General features: G+C 41.2%; 1 protein-coding gene across 2 annotated transcripts in view; it reads left to right on the top strand.

The window, feature by feature from the left end:
- The window catches only part of GRIK5 (glutamate ionotropic receptor kainate type subunit 5), a 591,069-nt gene that overhangs the window by 407,605 nt on the left and 167,104 nt on the right, over nt 1-16,360 (top strand). The gene's annotated exons all lie outside the window — the stretch shown is intronic.

The following is a 16,360-nucleotide window of genomic DNA, read 5'->3' as shown; positions in this document are numbered from 1 at the left end:
TGAGCCTTTGTGCTGTTTTCTTGCAGCCACAACCATAGCTCCCAACTGTATCTGATTTCCAGGGACTGTCCCTGATTTGGATATAGAACACGGTAAGTGCAGCGCTAAAAATTGTGCAATAAGATATCAATTAAGATAAAATTATAAATACTCAAACAATGATGCATACAGTAATGAATAAGAATAAAGAAATGTGAAAATTAATTATACAAAAAAAGAAAAAAAAATTCCAAAAACAAGAGAAAAAAGGAAAAAAAAAGGAAAACTAAAGCAATGTCCCATAGTGATCAATGAAGAAATCCATAGGTAATATGCCTCCACAGGAGAAAAAGTGAATTGCAGGAAACAAAAGCTGTGACACCAATCTTCCTAATGCAAAACCAGCGTGTATTCAGGTCAACACCCAAAAGTGAGGTAGCTTGCTTACCAAAAAGCCATATCTACTGCTAGCAGTCTCTCCCAACACAGGGAATTTGGAAGTCTCTCCAATACTTAAAATCCTCCAGGACCAGCTGTTCTTTCTATTGTTACTCAGAAATAGAAAATAGAAACTTCCATAGTGCAGTATGTCAATTCAGTCTTGTTTATTAAAATAAAGGTTTGCACTTACAAAAACGATGTATCATCATAAGCGGTTGTATCACATGTAAAGCTGCGGTGTCTCTATTCACTTCTTCCTATTCCCAAAGAGTTCGTCTCACCACCGTCGCGGAAAGGCTGGCGTGATGATGTCACCGTCCGAGGCTCCACCCTACGCGTTTCGTCACGAACGGACATCTTCTGGGGATTGGCCCTGATTTGGAGCAATGTCCCTCTGTCCCTCATTCCTCCTCATTTGTCCCTCATTTTGGTCTGATCTATATAGATGTATAGAAAATGCACTATTTATCTATCAAAAAGTGTTTTCCAGCACTAAACCTTTCATCTGATTTCTAAATTGCTGCATTTGTAAATTCCAAAAGCCAATATAAAGGAATAGTAGTGGTAAAAAAAGCACTTGTGGGTTTAACCAATCTTGTTTTTTTGTGCAATTCTGCTTTAAGCGGGTGTGGCAAGGGGTGTGTCCTATGCCTGCATACTTTTGCTGATAGGTGTCCCTCATTCCCATCTCAAAAAGTTGGGAGGTATGGCCACAACAGTAGCAGTGAAATAGCCAGAGAAAGAGGGAGGTCCAGCCAATGGTGAGCATTTGTATGAATCCAAATTTCCCCTGTTGGTGCAGCCTTTAGGCCTCATGCACACTAGACATTTTTGACACTGCTCCTCCTCAATAAAACCAGGGACAGTATGTAAAAATCTGTGTTTTTTTTTAAATCCCAAGATTATAGCTGCCCTGCCTTTCCAATACCTTTTCAGTGTGTGTATGTGTATTCTGTGTGTATATTGTGTGTGTATATTGTGTGTCTGTGTGTGTATACTGTATGTGTGTGTGTGTGTGTGTGTATACTGTGTGGCCCCATAATCTATTGCCTGGGGGCCCCATAATCTCCTATTGCCTGGGGGCCCCATAATCTTCTCTTATTGCCCCGGGGCCCCATAATCTCCTATTGCCCGGAGGCCCCATGAGTTGTCAGTCCGCCCCTGTCCACAAGGGATTTTTTTTTACCACTACTATTCTTGTATATTCTTTAAAAATTACAAATGCAGCAATTTATAAATTGGATGAAAGGTTTAGCACTGGGAAACACTTTTTGAAAGATAAAAAGTGCATTTTATATACAGCTATATAGATCAGACCAAAATGAGGGACAAATGAGGGGGGAAGAGGGACAGAGGGACATTGCTCCAAATCAGGGACAGTCCCTCAAAATCAGGGACAGTTGGGAGCTATGGGTGTATGAGAAGTGATAAAAAGTGCTGCGCCCTATACAGAATTGCTATTTAATCAGAGGAAATCATGGACTTTTTAGGCATCAATATTTAAAAAAAAAAACAGTTTTTATTTGTGACAAAATTTATGTAAAAACATATAAAGTACAGACTTATAAAAGCGGTAAACAGCACATCCAACTCTATCCACTGGGCCTGCTTCAGTGCATGTATGACCATTGGGAAGTTTCCTTGGTAGAGTGGAAGCAAACTATCATTTTTAAAGATACAAGCTCTTTAAAGATATTTTGCTCCCACTCTACCAAGGAAACTTCCCAGTGGTCATACATGCACGGTACTGGGCCCAGTGGATAGAGTTGGATGTGCTGTTTACCGCTTAAGTCTGTACTTTATATGTTTTTACATAAATTTTGTTATTTTGTTACTAATAAAACATTTTTTTTTTATATATTGATGCCTAAAAAGTCCATGATTAAATTGCAGAGTTCCCGAAGAGCCAAGGCTCTCATGCACAACGCTGGATCGCAATGGGGATCAGGTAGGTTTTAGGGGGCTTGGGGGGCTGCTGCATAGAGAAGGTTATTTACCTTTATTAATAGAAATACATGAAGGCAAAAAAGCTTGGGCCTTTAGAACCACTTTAAAATGGTTGTAAACCTCTGAAATTAAAAATGAACAAAGCATATCTCCATAAAATGTTTGCTTGCCTCAATCCAAAGCATCTAGTATGATTTCTGGCTGTTGTTGATGGGTACAAGCAGTGATGGCCCGTCCATAGGTGGCGCAGGGGCGGCGCCCCCCGACCCCCTAATCTACATGCAGGGTGCCAGATGCATGGATTCCAATGTTTTTTTTTTTGTTTTTTTTTGACGCACGTGATTAGAGCCTGAGGCTCTAATTGGCTTCAAAAAAGGGTGGGCTCGGGGCACAGAGTATGTGCACAGACAGGACACGGAGCGCCGACAGCCCTCCACTCACCTGCCTTTCTGTGTGTGGACTGTGGAGTGCACAGTGCCCTCTGAGTGGTTTGGCCGGCTGCCGAGTTTAGAGGAGCAGAGTATGTGTAGAGCCCAATCAGGGGCGGACTGACCATTCGGCCACTCGGGCACTGCCCGAGTGCCCCGGGCCACTAGGGGGCCCCATCAGGGTTGCCAGCCTCAGAAAAACCAGGGACAGTATGTAAAAATCTGTGTGTTTTTTACATCTGTCTCTGAAATGTCCCTTACTGACATCCTTTTGGTCTAAAAATCCCGAGATTATAGCTGCCCCACCTCTCCAGTACCTTCTCAGCCAATAGAAACATGTCTGTGTATACTGTGTGTACATGTATGTGTATACTGTGTGATTGTATACTGTGTGTGTGTGTGTGTACTGCGTGGCCCCATAATCTCCTATTGCCCGGGGGCCCCATGAGTTGTCAGTCCGCCCCTGAGCCCAATAGTTACGGTAAGGACAGCCGCATTACACCGTGGACCTTAGTGACATTCCTCTTTGCTAACATGTATACCCCTAGATCCCGATCCCCCTCTATGTGAGTATGGGGTACACTGTACTCCTACCCATTCAACAAAAAAGGTGTCAAAAATAAATAAATACAGTAGACAGTTTTTTGACAATTCCTTTATGAAGGCTGACAGCCTACTGCCCCCTTGTGATGTCACTGACCCAACATGCACCAAAGGGCCTGGTATGGCCTGGGGGGGGAACCCCACGCCGTTTTTTTCATTATTTTTTTTAAATAGCTGGGTGCCGACAATTGCAACTTCTAGTAACTTTAAATGAGATTTGACTTGTTTTTTTTTACTTTGGAAATGTAATTTTTGCTACAGTAGGTTTTATACATGCTACAGATGTGCCACTTTACAGGCAGACTAAGGGGACCCCTCAGGCACTATATTTAAAGGAATTTTTCATTTTTATTATTTCACTACAAGCATCATTAAAATCACTGCTCCTTTAAAAACAATTGTTTTTTATTTTATTTTGCAATAAAACATGTCCCCCAGGGCAGTACCCCCATTCCCCAGGGAAACCCCTTTTTAGAGTCCATTTATTCCTCTTGGACTTTGGTATTTCGTCTTGATTAAGTGGGGCCTATGAACTAGCGTTTTTTATATTGTGACAATATTGTCTTATTACAGTGTGTTTTTTATTAAATTATTCATGAATTTTTTGCAAATTACATGAACACCATCTAACCAGGGAAGGGTTGTTCCGCCTGGATTAGAATAATTGGATTTTTTTTGTACTTCACCAATAAAGCTTCTATTTATTTATTAAATATACCGTGGTTGATCTCCCTTGATTGTTTCCTAGGGTTACCTTTTAACCCTTTCCACTTTTTTGTCCCAGTACCCCCATACCCTTTTTATGGCCAATTGCTTGCATATAAGCCTTCAAAATGGGGACTTTTGATTTCTCATGTTCGGCTCCCATAGACTTCAATGGAGTTTGCAGTTCGGCGGTGAACTTTTCCCCTGTTCTGGAGTTCTGCTGCGAAACAAACAGGGGGGTGTTCGGCCCATCTCTACTGATTAGCTACCATGCACAGCTGCACCAGATTTTGCATTCTCCAGTTTTAGCCAATTAACCCCTAAGTATCTTCCACACTCATATGGAACCCATAGATGTGCAGACGTTTCCATTCAACCTTATCAAAATCAGGTAGTTTGCACAGCTATCATCTGGTGTTTATTGGCACATTCCTGTCGCTGACCTTCCTGTGGAGAATTTGGCTTTGTGCAGTTTTATTTAAAGCGAAGCCTGTTGTGTCTTTCTTAAAGCCTGGGCTGATTTGCTTTCTACTGGAGAGCGGCAATGGAATCTGTGAAATTCATTGAACACGTCCGATTCTGTAACCTCAATAACGTTAAAACGTTCTTTTACATTAAGTGCTAGTGGGATCATGTCAGTTGTAAGAAAGGCTTTTATTTTCTGTTTTATGGACAAAATCTCTCTATTTTTTTTTCAAGAGCGGGTAAACCCACAATTAGGCATTAATCACCTTACTGGGTTAAATTACATGGCTTAAATAACTAGAGCATTTATATTTAACCAAATCTGCCCAGCATGGTTGCGGCCCCGTTCCTTTGCTGACAATTACTATCTTTAAAAAGCTGTTCAGGAGAGCGGAACGTCCTTATTTCACATTTTACTGGAACAATGCTGGGACTATAGGCTAAACAATGTTCTTGCGATCTTCTTGTTAACAGAACAAAGAGTCTATGTAAAACCACTGTAGTTTAGCAACATTCTGTTCCTTACAGGGCTTGGTAATTAAACTATTTTTAATTTTTTGAGGTCCTCTACCCTGATGGAGTATGGCATTATTGGCCATGCTGAGTATGGCATTATTGGCCATGCTGAGTATGGCATTATTGGCCATGATGAGTATGGCATTATTGGCAATGATGAGTATGGAATTATTGGCCTTGATGAGTATGGCATTATTGGCCATTCCCCCCCTAGGGGTTTTCCAGTCCAGTTTCTCACCTCATTGGAGTTAAGGCAAGGTTGGAGAGTTTTTGTCCTCCATGTGGAACAAGCTGTCTATAATGCCGCGTACACACGATCGGACATTCCGACAACAAAACCTTGGATTTATTTACAAAGGATGTTGGCTCAAACTTGTCTTGCATACACACAGTCGCACAAATGTTGTCGGAAATTCCGATCGCCAAGAATGTGCTGACGTACAAGACGTACGACCAGTCGAGAAAAGTGAAGTTCAATAGCCAGTGCGGCTCTTCTGCTTGATTCAGAGCATGTGTGGAATTTTGTGCGTTGGAAATGTCTACACGCGCTCGGAAACATTTGTTGATGGAAATTCCCACAGCAAATGTCCGATGGAGCATACACACGGTCGAAATTTCCGACAACAAGCTCACATCGAACATTTGTATGTCGGAAATTCCAACCGTGTGTACTCGGCATTAAGAGAAAGTGCTCGTCCCGTTGTTGCAAGAATTAATAATTAAACAAAAATTAGAAAAAATAAACTATTTTTATATTCAAAATTTTACATTTAAATTTTTGAGGTCCTCAACCTTGAGGGGTTTTTCCAGTTTTCATCCTTGCCTTTCGTCGAGTTAAGGCAAGGCTGGAGAGCTCCTGGTCCATGTGGATTGAGAGGCCTGAAGAGAAAGTGCTTCTGTTGGTGCCACTTTAGTTAGTACTAGAATGCTCTTTGATTGGTGAAGGTGAATGAATCTAATGTTTGTAGCATTGAGAAAGGGATGATGTTGCACAATAAACAGCAGTTGTGTGTACTCCAATCACTCCAAACACACCATAAAGATGACCTGTCTCAAACTAATGTGGCTAACAAATAGACAAGGGTCATGGAAGAAGCAGCAAGGCAATGAGAACTTGGGTATATAGCTGACCAGATATTTGTGCTGAAATTATTAATCCCCCCCCTTGGGGCCTGGAGAAAAAGATGGCTGTTTGCAACTGGAAAGGCATAGGTGGAGCAGTGAGAAGCATGTAGCCTGTATCTTTTGTGGTGGTGTAAATGTGAAAACACTCAAAGGTAGACCCAAAAGAAGAGGAGCAGAAGGATGGAAGAGCCTTTATCATGTAGTATGGAGTTGATGCCATAAAAGCATTAATTAACAAAACTGTGTTCTTATATCTGGTAGGCTGTGAATAACAATACGCCAATGGTATATGCAATCTTGTAAGGACACCTGTGGAGAAAATATCTGTCTCCAGGCAGAGCAGGGCTATGTCACTTTTGATGCTCAGAGAGCCCAGTCTAAGATTCACTTGAGGGACACCAGGATGGTATCTTGGTTTTACTATTATATGAAAAAGCCCAGAGGTTTTTTGTGTAGCAGAGGTGCCTATTTAGTAAGTGTATGAAAACACTTTCATAGTTAGAAAGAGAGTCTTTAGAGTCCATGTTTTTTTCAGGAGGAGCAGGTGGTCAACTGAGTCAAAGGCAACAGAAACTAGTATGAGCATGGAGTAATGGCCATTGGTTTTAGTTGTTAGTAAGTTGTCAGTGAGTATTAGTAGGGCGGTTTCTGTGGGGGGAAGTTGTGAGGGAACAAGGGCCAGGGGACAGGTGGTCAGGTGGGCCTCTGCAAAGAATTTCACGACCTGCTCTGTAGTAACAGGGTCACAAGAGGAAAGTATTTAATGTGATGTGATCTACAGATGTGATGTACCTTGGGGAGAAAAATGGTCAGACAGAGCAAAGTTTACTCAATATGAAGTATGTATTACAATGAAGTGTTTTGTAACTTAGCATCACTTCAACAGATAGTAGGTGTAACATATTCTAATAGACAAGCACATAATAACAGTGATAAAAAATATGGCTATAAAAACTAAGATTCGGTGTATAAAATACTATATTTATTGGCGTATAACACGCGCCGGCGTATAACACGCACCCCAAGTTTAGGAGGGAATTTTAAGGAAAAAAACTTTTAGGAGGGAAGTTTAAGGAAAAAAACTTACATTTAAGTGTCCATCAATGCAGCCTCATCAGTGTCCATCTGTAGCCTTGTCAGTGTTCATCTGTAGCACTGTCCCCCATTGCAGCCTTGTCAGTGTCCATCTGTAGCCTTGTCAGTGTCCATCTGTAGCACTCTCCGCCATTGCAGCCTTGTCATTTGCAGACATCTGCCATTTAAAAATTGGGCCGCCGTTCTCAGCGGCTCTCGGCCGCCCTCGGCAGCTTTCGCACGCTCTCGGCCATTCTCGGCGGCTCTCAGCGGCTTTCGGCCATTCTCTGTGGCTTTCTGACACACTCGGCCACTCTTGGTGGCTTTCGGCAGCTCACGCTGGAGTGCGAGAGCCGCCAAAAGCCGCCGAGAGCGGCTGGGAGCCGCCAAAAGGCTCACAATTGGCGGGGGATCAGCGTATAACACGCACCCACGATTTTCCCCTGGTTTTAAGGGGAAAAAAGTGTGTGTTATACGCCAATAAATACGGTATATAACATTATGGATGCCTCTGTTACACAAGAAACTCGTGGGCTTTTCAGCATAATTTTAAAGCCTGTAGCCTAGTGAGGTCCTGTACATAATGATGAAAGAAGGCATTTAGGGAGGGTGTACTGTCTAATATGTGCTCCGGGAATTTACAGTACCCATTTTCTGCTGCTTTCCTGGGGTGCTAGTAGAGAACATCCTGAACATCTCACTCAAACTATTAGAATATTATTCCAAATTTATAATTTGGCAATTATAGGTGTTATATTATATTCATATTAAGCTTGCAAAATATATTTGGTTTTATGACTAATCATGATATTAGGATGTGTGAATGACCTTGATCAATTGATCTGATATGATTCTTCAGCTAAAGTTGAGTCAGTAAAATGCTAGATATTTCTGGTGTAGATTTCTTCTCTACAGATAAGGATTTCTTGCAAGAATGCACAGCGATTCAAAAGCGACTCAAAGAAAGGGGCTATAGTACACGATCAATAGCTAGAAATCAAAATACAGCATTTCATATAGATCGGGTGGAGATGATTCAGAATAGTGGCACAAATGAACACAAACAGTGTAGGGATTACAATAGAAATAAAGTTAATTTTGTCACTACTTTCTCTATAGAATACAACAAAATCGTTGCGATTCTTAAAGCGCATCTCCCCATTTTGTATGCTCACAAGGATCTGTACTCTGTTATCCAGGGCGGTTGTCAATTTTCCAGTAGAAGGGCCCCCAGTCTGGGAAGTATGTTGTCACCCAGCTTGTTTTGCTCCCAGAAGTCAAACAAATTGCAGCGAGATAAAAAGAAAAAGGGGTGCACCAGCCATGTGCATTATCTTTTGTAAAAGTATTTATTGAATAAAATGATAAAAGAAATTACTCACAAGCGCTTGTGGAACAAGGTGCGATGTGAAAAATGCACTGACTAGCAGCAAATGATTCTATGATGAGAGAAACCTTCCAAAGATCATGGAGGAACACACAAGCATCACTACCAGCTGACGCGTTTCGAAGGGAACATCCCTTCTTCATCAGAGCTCAGCAGTCAACTTTTCACATCACACCTTGTTCCACGACCGCTTGTGAGTAATTTCTTTTATCATTTTATTCAATAAATACTTTTACAAAAGATAATGCACATGGCTGGTGCGCCCCTTTTTCTTTTTATCTTGTTGTCTATTAGGATTCCCCATCCTTGAGGCCAGCAAGGCCTGTGTCGTTGTATCACCTGTCTGGTCATCCACTTGTGCGCAGGAGTCATTTCTTTTTCTGCAAACAAATCACAGACCTGGCTTTCCACTGTAGCTTCCTACATGTGTGGCCATAACACCTGTAGGCAGTGTCATAGACATAAAAAAAGCACCTCAGTTTTTTCTTTTTCTAACAAGAAAACATATACCAGCAAACAGTATATAAACTGCAACTCTAAATCGGTGGTATATGTTATTTAGCATAGTGCCTGCCGTCTACAATACATTGGGTGCACTATACGCCCGTTGAGAGTTAGAATCTCGGAACATGTGAATGACACTACAAATACTAATGCTAAAAATATCTCATATGTGTCAAAAACATTTCTGGGAATTCCATCATGGTAATCTTGACACTTTTTCCTTTTTTGGTGCTGAACAGGTTAAAAAACCCCCAAGAGGAGGTGACACTCATCATATTTTGCTCAAGCGTGAAGTATGGTGGATACATACCCACAATACTAGAAAACCGTATGGTTTGAACAATAGGATGGATATAAATCTTTTTTTAACATACTCGCATTTTTCAACATAGTCGCATTGTTTGATATATTTATCGCACCATTTTGAATATGCTTTATTTGTTTGCTTTGTTTGTTCCTGCTGTGCTTCTCTTTCTTTTCTCCATGTGTTTTTAATTGTTTTGATTGCTCTGATTAGGATGCACCCGCCCTATTTGGAGTGCTTACTCTGTTATAAATATCAGTTTTTAAATCAAACATGCATGCTTTGATGAAGGCTTCTTAGACGAAACGCGTCAGCGTAGCCTGTACCCGTGTACCCATGTAACCCAATAAAGGACTTTTATTCAAGAGCATCCGAGTCGCCAGCCCTTTTCTGATTCAAGTACTGCATTTTGGGGCCTGAACGTCCTGGCTAGAGCACCGGATCACAGTTCATAGATCATCATATTGGCAGTGGAGCTGGGGTATCATTTTGCTTCTCTCATTTCTGGTGTAGCTAGTTTAGAGTGACATATAAGGTATCTTGGTTTAGAATGTCATGGGAAGTCAAGAATAGATCTATGTAATTAGAGGAATAATACATATTTGTTTAAATACTGTTAAGTTGAGATTAGTGTAATCTTAGTTATAATCATTAGTATTTGTATGTTTAAGTTGATAATATGTGTTACTTGGGTAGACTTTGTTATATTACATGATCAGCACATTACAAAACAAGAATAAGAAGAAGAAAGCAGAACAGCGCCGATCTGAGTGTGGTAACATGACAAAAATGGTTTATTCAAAAGTAATGCACTCACTAGACAGAAGATGGTTCTAGGCACATAGGTATATAATCATCCAGACCATGGCAGAGATCCAATGCAGCAGCTGTGGAGCGCGGTGATCCTAGTACCCGGCGGCGCCGGTGGTTTCTGGTTTCCAGGGCTGGGTTCAAGGGCGCATGAGGAAGCTGTAAGCAGGAAGTCTCTGCATGGAAGGTAGGATCTGTGCACACGTTCGAAGCATGCGTGCTCCTTCATCAGGTATGCTCCAAACGTGTGCACGGATCCTACCTTCCACGCAGAGATCTCCTGCTTACAGCTTCCTCCTGCGCCCTTGCATCCAGCCCGGGACACCGGAAACCACCGGCGCCGCCGGGTACTAGGATCACCGCGCTCTACAGCTGCTGCATTGGATCTCTGCCATGGTCTGGATGATTATATACCTATGTGCCTAGAACCATCTTCTGTCTAGTGAGTGCATTACTTTTGAATAAACCATTTTTGTCACGTTACCACACTCAGATCGGCGCTGCTCTCCTTTCTTCTTGTTTACCTACAGAGAACTACTTCTGCTCTACTGCTGGCTGCCTTTCAAGTGTACCTAACGACCCTGTCCCTTCTTTCCAGTGGTTACCACCCGGGATACATGGACTTACCGTTACCATGGACTTTACATCCATATTCCCCAGCAGAGGTGCCGTCGCTATAGCCACATAGCCCCCAAGCGCTCTATAAGCGCTCTATTCTTCCCTGTTTACAATACACGAAAAAAGGGTGTCACATGTGGGCTTGTCAATCAAAGTCCATATATGACTCTGAGTTAGTACCTCCTCTTGTATGGCATAATGCGTGCCATACAAGGTACTGAGTTTTGTGAGGTTATGACATTCACATGTAACATATAAAGCCAAGACTTCAATATTCAGGGAGACACACACACAGAAGGATGATCAATATACAGTCAATTCTACATACGGAGTTCCATTCATATACCCTTTGATGAATTGTAACAGCTGCCTTCTTTCGGAGCCGAAGATAACGTCATTTCCTTCTTCTTCTTGGTGACACGAGGCAGCATTGAAGAAATGCACATGGAAGACACACATGGCCGCACAGCCATTATTTCAAGCTTGATACATTTTTCATAAGCATTGCTTCTATTTCATATATTTTTACCTACACTGAACTGTTATGCTTTTTAAATTGTATTTATGATGTCAACTGTGTGACAATAAACTCACACTTTGTTTTTAAGTCAGTCTGACTATCAATTCTATTCATCCAGAAACGCCTTGAGATACGAGAATATTAGTTATCTTCAATATACTTCACAAACGTAATAAGCTCTTTCTGTGTAGCCTCAACTCAATATTGACTTCACGGTACCAGTTTCTAAAATTAATGTTGTTGAGATTAATAACAAGAGGCTCATAAATGTTTATTGGGGTAACCCATTTTCACAGATTTTATTCTGTAATTACAGGGTATTATGGCCTTACTTTGTTCTTGTATCAAAGATATCAGAATACTGACAAACTGACTCGCCACACTTTGTTGTTTGAGCTTTTTTCCTTATGTTCAGAGTCTTCTTTTGTCATATTGTGATTTCTTGCGATATTCCAGTAAAAAGTTAGGATTAGAAAGAAAAGTTGTAGCCTAATGGAAACCTAGGATATTGTTTATAAAGACCCTTATGACTTACCTATTGAGGGCAAAGCGACTGGCTATCTTTAAAACCCTTAGCTAACCCAGTTACACTTACCATCACAAAGTCCCTGCCACTTCTTTCCCCTTCGCATCCGCCAAAAAATTCCTACTTGGTGTTGGAGCCTACAGGAATTGATGACAACACCCCTCCATCATGTGACAGTTTTCAGGCTTCCTGATTGGCACTAGGCCAGAGAACATGATCATGGGAGAAAGTTGCATGCTCGCTCATACCTGGCTATTTCGCATTGACTGCAATGGAAGTGCAGTGACGGTAATTATAACTGGGTCAGCGATTTGGATTCAAAGAGGTCCTCTCATTTTGCTTTGTATGAGCAAGGTGACAAGTTCTCTTTACAAATGTCTAGCTTTTATATTGCTAATAGAAGGATTCCACAACTTTTCTTTGCAAAGATAGATCAGCTAATATATATTATAAGACGTATGTACCTGCACCTACCAATTCCCTTTTCCATTCCGCTGACCTAGTAATATAGAGTTTTATTTCATTGGTCCGGCCCCAGTCAAATATGTCATGCTGAGAAGGAGGGGCCACACGCAGATCATTTTTTGAAAATTCTTCCACATGTTCAAGGCTGTTAGAACCTCAGAAACCAAATAAACTGTTTTTATTCCCAGACAAAGGGTTGTTTATTCTAGAGCAGGGTTGCCCAACCTGTGGCCCGCAGAGCCCTCTGATGTGGCTTGTGGAGCCCTCCTGCTCTGGAATGTGTGGGTAGGCAATTCCAGACTGTGGGTTCCATCCCAGAGCATCAGTATTGTGAATGAAGCCGTCTGTAGAGGAAGCAGCCGCTTGCCGAGCAGAGCCACATAAGCCAATGCGTCCTGTATAGCGACGGCTCCCAAGCGAAGTGATACCAAATGTACTCTGCCCGGAACCTGTGGGTTACCTGCACTGAGCCATAGACTTCTGTTATTACCTGCGGGTTTGGTGAGCTTTCAGAAAGTGCACCACACCTGCAGAATATATTAGAATCTATGGCAAAGTGCAGCTAACCCACAGGAAAGCCACAGATGCACTGCGCTGCGTCTGTGTTGTGGGTAAACTGAAGCACATCAGTGTGAAAACAGCCTTAGGCCCCTTGTGTCCATTTACACCCACCTATCTCCAATCCAATCTGCTAAAAAAAACAGATCCATCCCATTTCGTCTGGGCAGATAGTATTGGAGTAGAGTGAGCTGTGTCCATGTCTGCTCTGCATATGCAGAGTGGACACGGACCAGTCATCCGCCTGCTCTGCTCATTGTGGCCCACAACCAATTACCAAGACGCTTAAGTGGCCCACGCTCTTCAAAAGGTTGGGCACCCCTGTTTTAGAGTCACTGAAATAGCAATATGTGGGCACTTTAGAAATAAATAGTATCTAGCAGAGGTCTTCTTTGATTTTTGTTTCTTATAAACATTCTTTACATTTGATCTAAATGTTCTTGTAGCTTACAACTTGTGTCTTTGTATCCTGATTTTTTTTCTTTTGTGTTGTATAAAAAAAACCTTCCTCGTTCTCAGCAATATGTGAGCTGTGGAGATATGGCTGGCTGTGAAACTCGTGTGCTATGTGTCAAATGAAATTCATGTCAGATGCTAGGAATAAAATTAGAATAGAATGCGGATGTTACACTGTTCTGTACTGTTATGTCAACTATTCACCCTTTTATGCTTCCCTTCATTACTCACACTCTTTTCCTACCCATTCATTTCAGATGTTTATTATTAAAGCACATCTATACCCTTTATTTAAAGGAAAAGAAAATGTCGTTATACATGGACTTTGCTTAATGTAGCTGCTGTACATTCATCATTGTCATGTTTAAATAACCTTGTTTCCATGTAGAGAGTGTAATGACTATATATAGTGGGTGTATACATAATATATATTCATAGATATAATATACTTACAATACTTGATGAATATTATACATAAAGATAGCCATATTTGGCTTTTTTTTCCATAATTGCAATCCACTGCTTCCCTCTCATCACAAGCCATTGTCAGCCCTGACCTTATTGAAAGCAGTAGACCCATTTTTTGGGCTGAAGTGTTTGGGATGCTCTCTCATTTTAAGCTTCTCCTGCAGGTCACTACTGCTGCTAAGCAGACATTGGCAAAAGCCTGGAAAACACTGAAATTGTGCCGTACCGAGACAAGAAATAAAGTTACACAAGCCATGATCCATGGCAAGATAGAGGCAACCTTGCAAGATAGGATCCCCGAGTACTCCAAGATGTGGCGGCTTTGGGCTGCACATTTCTTCCCATCAAGTTTTGAGCCCTCAGTGGAGCCTTGACCCGTTGATAAGATTCTTGATATTTTGGTTCCTCCTGAGGAGCGTATTGCAGGCCCTTGGGAACCCCTGTCCTTCTTTCTCTACCCCTCCCTTCTATACTTTTTTCCTTACTTTGTACATGTTACAGTTCTACTTTTCCAATACAACAAGCTGTACGTTTCAGGTTTATTATATGAAACGCTTCAGCGGCAATCATTTTTTATAATGATTGCATCTTCTGTTACTAATGTCTGCTGATTGAAACTTTATTAATTATTGAACCAGAAAGCAGCAGACCAGCCTTTCTCAACCTTTTAACTCACAAGGAACCTTTGAAATCATTTTCAGGTCTCAAGGTACCCTTCCAATTCATTGGTGGTTAGTGGGAAAAATGCCCCTTACATTGGTGGTTAGTAGGAAAACCTACAGTGCTGTGAAAAAAGTATTTGCCCCCTTCCTATTTTTTTTTTTGTATATTTGTCACACTTGTCAGATAATTAAACACATTTTTTTATTACACAAAGATAACCCAAGTAAATACAAAATACAGTTTTTAAATTATGGTTTAATTTGTTATGGGAAAAAGCTGTCCAAACCTGCCTGGCCCTATGTGAAAAAGTAATTGCCCCTAAACATAATTCCTGGTTGATCCACCCTTGGCGGCAACAACTGCAATCAAGCGTTTGTGATAACTGCCAATGCGTCTTTCACATTGATGTGGAGGAATTTTGGCCCACTCTTCTTTGCAGAATTGTTTTGATTCAGCCGCATTGGAGGGTTTTCTAGCATGAATGGCCTCTTTAAGGTCATGCCACAGCATCTCAATCAAAGTCCACAGATTGACTAGGCCACTCCAAAACCTTCATTTTGTTTTTCCTTTGAGTCATTCAGAGGTGGACTTGCTGGTGTGTTTCAGATCATTGTCCTGTTGCATAACCCGCTTGAGTTTGAGGTCACGAACAGATGGCCGGACCTTCTGTTGGTATGATGTTCTTTTTTACGGAATGCCTTTAGTTTTACGCCAGATGTAATGGGACTTACACCTTCCAAAAAGTTCAACTTTTGTCCACAGGATATTTGCCCAAAAGTCTTAGGGATAATCAAGATGTTTTTTGGCAAATGTGAGACGAACCTTTGTGTTCTTTTTGGTTAGCAGTGGCTTTCGTCTTGGAAGTCTCACATGGATGCCATTTTTACCTAGTTCTATTGTTGAATCTTGAACACTGACTTTAACTGAGGCAAGTGAGGCCTGCAGTTCTTTAGATGTTGTTCTGGGTTCTGACCTCCTGGATGAGTCGTTGTTGTGCTCTTGGAGTAATTTTGGTAGGCTAGTGACTCCTGGGAAGGTTCACTACTGTTCCAAGTTTTCTCCACTTGTGGATTATGGCTCTCACCATGGTTCACTGGAGTCCCAAAGCCTTAGAAATGGCTTTGTAACCCTTTCCAGACTGATACACGTCAGTTACTTTGTTTCTCATCTGTTCTTGAATTACTTTACATCACGTCGTGATGTGTTGCTTTTTGATATCTTTTAGCCTGCTTCACTTTGTCAGACAGCTTCTATTTAAGTAATTTCTTGATTCAACAGGTCTGGCAGTAATCAGACCTGGGTGTTAATCACAGTTCATTCATAATTTAGCCGGGAGGGGAGGGGGGAAATTACTTTTTCACATAAGGCCAAGCAGGTTTTGACAGCTTTTTTCCCTTTTATAAATGAAATCATAATTTAAAAATACAATTTTGTGTTTACTCAAGTTATCTTTGTGTAATATTAAAATTAGTTTGATGATCTGAATCATTTAGGTGTGACAAATATGCAAAAAAACAATTAAAAAATCAGGAAGGGGCAAATACTTTTTCACAGCACTGTATATGGTAGTATTCAGAAAGCCACCTTTACAGACAGCTAAAAAAGACCATTGGTGTCATACAGCTGGCTCTGCCAAATTGACCCTTGACTTATGGAGGCATCATCAAATGGGAAGTCAATCAGCCACAGCTCAAGAAACCTCTGGAGGTGCTTTAGTTGAGAATGGCTGCATAAGACGTAGACTAAAACTGCATGATAGTGTGGTACAGGGTTGCCAACCTTCTGAATTTAAATTTTG

Source organism: Aquarana catesbeiana, linkage group LG10, assembly GCF_042186555.1.
Source record: "Aquarana catesbeiana isolate 2022-GZ linkage group LG10, ASM4218655v1, whole genome shotgun sequence".
NCBI classification, from domain to species: Eukaryota; Metazoa; Chordata; class Amphibia; order Anura; family Ranidae; genus Aquarana; species Aquarana catesbeiana.
Note: the sequence above shows the minus strand (reverse complement) of the source record. Positions and strands in the feature narration are given on the sequence as shown.